Here is a 6,052-nt window from a genome sequence, read left to right as displayed (position 1 = left end):
TTCTAATTAGTCTAAGTGACTAAGAGATGGTTTCAGCCTGAACAGCCAATTAGGTCAGGAATATGCGAAAGTAGCTCCCCAAGTCTCTCCCCCAATGTACCCCCCCATATCTGCCTTTTACCCAGAAGGATTAGCCTCATCCCAAGACTCCGTACAGTCATTCTGGTTCTCCTGTTTCTGCTCCTTTCTTAGTGCCCAGGAGCACTGTTACCTGTGACCATCTGGCTCTTAGTCCACTCTCAATCCTCAACCCCTGAGTCCACTGAGTCTTCCTGGCAAGCGGATACAAAGCAAGGGTAGGGGTCTCCCTGGGAGGCCATTCTTTAAAATCTTTTTCTTCGTGACGTTTCTCTTCCCATTCTATTCCCCCACCTTCTCTCTTCTTCCTCTGGCACTTATTTCTAACATCCATGGACCAGGCCTCCCAGTTGCCATGGAGACGCAGTGTGCAGCTGGATGGTGAGTGTGTGAGAGGAGCTGTATGCACTTTGCAGTAGGGGCGGGTGGCTCTGTGGGAAATGCATCGGTGTGTAGGAAGCATTTTGCAAAGGGGAATTGGACCGGGATCCAGGTCACCTCCTCAAAGTGAGACTGTGCTAAGCGGGGCACTTGGAGGGCCTAAACCTTTAAATGTTGGATATTTTCCTTTGGGAACACTCTTCCCCCAGGTCAGATACTAAATTCTATCTAGTCCAGGCAGCAGACCATCAGATTCTTGAGGGGCCAAACCTGCCCCTACAGTATAAGGAGAGGAAGCCTGGGGAAAGATGAGGAGTGGACAGAACTAGAAGTTGACTAGAGTCAACTTCCCCTTAAAACTGGGAGAAGCAGCTGTAGAGCAGCTGGGCAGATGGGCTGACTAATAAAAAGACCCGATAGCTCCCCAAAACCATTTCAATGAATGGCAGGGGAAGGTTCGAAAAACTGGGCACTGTCCTCTTCTACTCAGTCCCCCTGGATTTTGCTTGAAAGTTAGATGTCAGAAAGTTCAAGATACCTGCCCCCAGGAAGCTTGACATCTTAGTGGGATTCAAGAAGAAGGCTATTGCCCGTACCTGACCCTCAGCTGTTACAACTCCCAGCACCCGACCCTCAACTGTTACAACTCCCAGCACCCGAATGTCCTCCCTCCGTGCCAAAGCTTAGAATCCTTCAACAACAACTAAAAAGATTCCTGGTTATACTGAATGAAGCGGCCCCTTCCCCTACTCCACCTCCATTTATCTTCCTTCCTGTCCCACTGTTTCTTTCCCAGCACTTAAACACAATCTATAATTATCTCATTTGTTTGTTTGTTTGCTTGTTGTCTGTCTTTTCCACTGAAATGTAGGTTCCAGGAGAGAGAGTAAGGACCCTGCCTAACTCAGTGCCCTAATGTCAGCACCTGGCACAGGGCCTTCCATATGCTATAAAATAAAAACAGATGATTGACTTCACTGAAATCTTATAATCACCCTATTATCATCCCTGTTTCATAGATAAAGAAACTGAGGCTGTCACCCACCCCAAGCCAGATCACTAGGAGTTGCACAGCCAGGTTTCTACTATTACTAAGTCTATGAGTGATGGAAGGACATGGGACTATGGTAACCAACCTGAACTAAACCTGATTTCTCTTCCTGTCTTCCTGCCTGTGTGTGTTTCTAGAGCCCAGACATCCCCAGAGAAATGGACAGGGAAGGAAGGAAGACAGAATCTATAAAAAATGTAAATCTGACCTTTTCTCTTTGAGGCGTGGACTCTTCAACGGCCCTCTCCTCCCCCAAGTTCTTAGACTGACTAGCAGGTCCTTCTAGCTCTGGCTTGTATTTCTGCTCATCCTCTCTTGCTTTTCCAGGACACCCTACTTCTACTACGCCTCCAGGCCTTCACATATAGACTTCATGTGCCTATGGGGAAAGACCATCCATCCTCCCCTCCCCTGTGAGTTTTCAGTCATGTGCCCTGTGAAACTCATCCTTTACCTAACCCCTTCAGGAAACCCTTCTGGCCTCTGGAGGAAGCAACCCTCGTGGTTCTTGAGCCAGAATTTCAGGTTCAAGTCAGGGCTGAACACAAGATGTGGCCATTGTTTGCCAGTCTTCATTTCCCATAGAGATCATGTGTCATTCTTGTGGTGTCCCAGTATCTCGTGCTGGACTGGTAAGAGGGAGGGAGAGGCTGGGGAAATGTTTGTAGAATTAGTAAGTGAACCAGGGTCAGGATTGTGGTACCTGGCTGCCACTCCTTTCTCCTTTAACTCCCTTGACCTTTGACTTTCTTTTTTCCTGGACTTGGTCTTTAACTGGAGGGGCTCCTCATCCTCAGCTGTCTAATCAAATCAGGGTGGGAAGGATATTGGCCTTCCACGCTGATTAACCCTCCTCCTCAATTCAGTGAGATCTATAGACTGGGGGCATCACCATGGCCACTGATAGAGGGAGGGTTTGTGAGTACTCAGCTGGGGTTCAGAGCGACTGACTGGGTTGCAGACTCAGCCAGAGAGCTGACCTAACCCTGTGAACTCAAGGCTGCCAAGAACCTTGCCTCTCTGTTCCCACTCCACCACCAATGTGCCACACTTGTGGGTGTCTGATGGAACTGTGCCTTCACCACGCCCTCTAACACTTCTCATCCATCCTCGCCCCTCAACAAACACACAGCTAGCTACAGGTCATTTCAAAAGTAGCAGAGAACTGGAGTGAGACTCTATCATGTCACGCATCTGGGAATGGATGAAAGGGCGCCAGCGACCGTCCCCCCTCCCCCCCCCCCCGCCCGTGCTCCAGTCAATCCGGGTTTACACCGTGGCTCATCCGGGATTAGTCCCTGTGCTCGGCTAATCCCAGTGGCTGGATGGACCCAGAGTCCTAGACCCTGAAAGCACAGGCCCTGGAAGGAGCGCGCTGGCGGAGCGGAAACACGCCTGGCGAGGAGAGGAGGCGCGTCCGTGAAGGCGGGGCCGGGAACTGGCCGATCTGGGATCTGTTCTTCGACCTCTCTCGAGCCGGTGTTTACCAGGGAGGTGGGCAGAGGAGGTTAGGCCGCTCCAGTTCAGAAAGGGGAGGAGAGCGCAGCCGGAGCCCAAGACAGAAACCTTGTCGGTCCCCTTCCCCAAATCAACTTCCAACCCTCGTTCCTGAGCGTGGGAGGAAGTGCCAGACACACAGATGCCTCCCGCCCCCCCCCCCATCCAGTTCCGCAATGCCTACTCATTGCCAAAGGAGCGGGAAGTGATACACCAGGGAGCACCGGGGCCCCAAGTCCCTGGAGGGCTCCCCACTGAATAAAGTAACACAACACTGTCCTCCCAGAGAGCCCCTCCGTCCCTGACCTGCACCTGAGCTCGGGGCGAATGGAGTGCCGGGAGTCTATAGCGTCAATTTGAGGTGTACTAACCGGGTGTCTATCCTTCTGAGTTTTTACCCCCCCACCCCGCCCTCAACCCCCGAAGGCAACATTGATCCCAGTATAGGTCTCTCTCTCTCGTCCTCCTGGCCCAAGGCCCCCACCCAAGAACAGCTCTCTTCTCCCAGGGCTGTAGACCCAAGGGGCTGGAAGAAGCGAAGTAGGGTCCGGTTTTCACACTTTTATTGTAAAGCTCGGGAATAATTACACGGGTCTTTCATTGACAGCTCAGCAAACAAACCGGAAACGAACCGAACCGGAGGGGGTAGGGGCGGTGCCTGCGCATGCTCGCGGCGAGGGGAGGGAGGTCAGAGAAAGAGAAAGACAGAAAAGACAGAAATCATTACAAATCAACGGGATTGTGCTCGCAGCGCCGGGGGTGGGGATGGAGTGGGGGCGGGGGCCCTTCCCGGGAGGAGCGAGGCGGTGGGAAGTGGCACGAACCAAGAGAAACACGACCCCGAAGTGGGCACCCGACGCGCCCCCCCCCCCCCACCCCCACCCCCACCAACACACGAGAGAGACACGGCCCCCCTCCCCACTCAGATAACCCGAGGAGACACAGTCTCCCTTCCCCATGGGCAGACATACCCGCCCTGGAACCCCCATGGGCGAGAAGGCCCTCCCTCCCAGAGAAGCCTCACAAGGAGATAACCCCCCCAAGAGACTTTCACATGGTCAACACAAGCCCTCCCAACACCAGAGACAGCCCCCACCCAGGAAAGAAATGGCTCCAGGGGGTCTCCCTCAGGAGAGAGTGGTATCCTAGAGCCCCTAGGAGAAAAGACAATTCAGAGATGCTCAGTCTCCCTCATTCCAAGTGCTGCAGGGCAGACACCCCCATAGGAGAGATGGGGGAGGGCCAGAGACATCTCTTCCGGGGAGCTTCGGGGATAGCTTTTCCCTGGAAAGAGAGCTGGCCCAAGACTGACTTGTCTTAGGTACTCCCAGGAACCCTGGGAGGCAAACAGGCTCCCCAGAGAGCCTGGATAGGGAAGGGAGACATGTTCCCATGGACCCTGGTGGGAATTCATGTCCCCAGAGACTCCCAAGGGGAGACATAAGGACTAGGGAGCTCCCAGGTTAGGAATGCCTAGAGACAGCTCCCCTCCTGATGTGAGAGATGCTTCAGGGACGCTAGGAAATATATCCCCACATACCCTTCCCCTACTAAGAGACATGCTCTCAAGTAGGGAGATGGGGACCAAGTTGGTCCCCTCTAGGAAGACACTGACTGAGTCAGGCTGGGTTTGAGGGGGGGTCTCCTCTGGCCAAATGTCGCCTTTTGGTACATAAAACTGTACACGACACAAGGCATTGGGGAGGGGTTTCACAGACCTAGGACCAACAAGGCTAGTCCCTAGTGCTGTCATCCATCCCCTGCCCACCTTTGGTTTCACCTCTTGAGTGCCCAGGTGGTGACAGACTCAGTGCCCTTACCCCAACCAGGGGGCCAGGGCTCTGCATTTGCCTGTGGAAGGACTTCTGCTGTGTGCTTCTGAGCCCTCCCAGCCATCTAGGCTACCCCCTTCCTTCTGGCTTCTCCATTGTGCAAAATGTTCCTCTGCCCTCCCACTCAGTGCTCAGGAGTCTCCAAGACCAGGCCAGGGTACCCAGGCCACCAGGACTTCCACTGGGAGTCTACTGACCCCAGGGATGCCTTTTGGCTGGATTCCCCTCTCCATTGAGCAGATGGGCCTCATACAATCTTTTTGTCCAGATCCAAACCTTCAGGACCCAGGACAGCCCTCCAGGCCACTGCACGTCCACCGCTATTGCACCTGCCCCATTTGTGCAGGGGAAAGGGGCTGTGTCTTTAACAAGCCCCAGGCCCGCTTCCTGGGCCTCCCCCAGGGAAAGGAGCCTTTGGCCAACCCCTAGACCTGGCTGTTGTCACCTTAGCCACCCTAACCACTGCCCTCCGTAGAAGGGCTGTGGATGCTGGGGCCACCACCCTAACAATGCACTCCTTCCCAGCACTGTTACCCCAAACAAAAGTAGGGGTAAGGAGGCAGAGAATAGGGTGATTCTACAGCCCCCTGGCTTTTCTGGGTGGGAGTGGGGTCTCTGGGGTTACAGGAGTCAAGACTCCAGCAGCACAACTCCCAAAGGCACCAGAGGACCCAGCAGCCTGTCCACCCCTCCCACACATGGGCCACCCCCACAAGCTTAGACTAAGTCAAGTGGGGGCCATACCCTGAGTCTCCAGCCCCCCCAGCCTGAGCCCTTGGGGAGCTGGAGAGGTAGGGGCCAAGGCAGTAGGGGTTTCTGGAAGGAAGAGAGGCTGAGGCTTTGAGATGGCCACAGTGGGAGATGGGGGCTCTGCAGGATACCCCTCACACCTTGGCCCCCTGAGGTGAAGAAAACCCCCACCTCATCATGGCTGACTGGGCTTCTCTGCCCCCTAACCTCCCCACCCCCTCCCCCATGGGACCCCTGACCCTGGTGAAGGGAAGCCCAACTGGAAGAAAGGGCCTGGAGCCCAGGGTGCCCTGAGGCAGCCCTCCCACCCCCTGAGATCAAGGCAATGGTGGTTTTACAGGCTGATGGGTCAGTCATGGCGGGGGCTGGGGGTTGGAGGGCAGGGAGGAGGCAAGGTGCGGGTCCTCCCATTATAGGAGGCAGCAACCAGCCACCCCCAGAGCAAGCTTTCCTGCTCCCAACT

The sequence above is a fragment of the Cricetulus griseus genome, chromosome 2 (assembly GCF_003668045.3).
Source record: "Cricetulus griseus strain 17A/GY chromosome 2, alternate assembly CriGri-PICRH-1.0, whole genome shotgun sequence".
In the NCBI taxonomy this organism is placed as follows: Eukaryota; Metazoa; Chordata; class Mammalia; order Rodentia; family Cricetidae; genus Cricetulus; species Cricetulus griseus.
Note: the sequence above shows the minus strand (reverse complement) of the source record.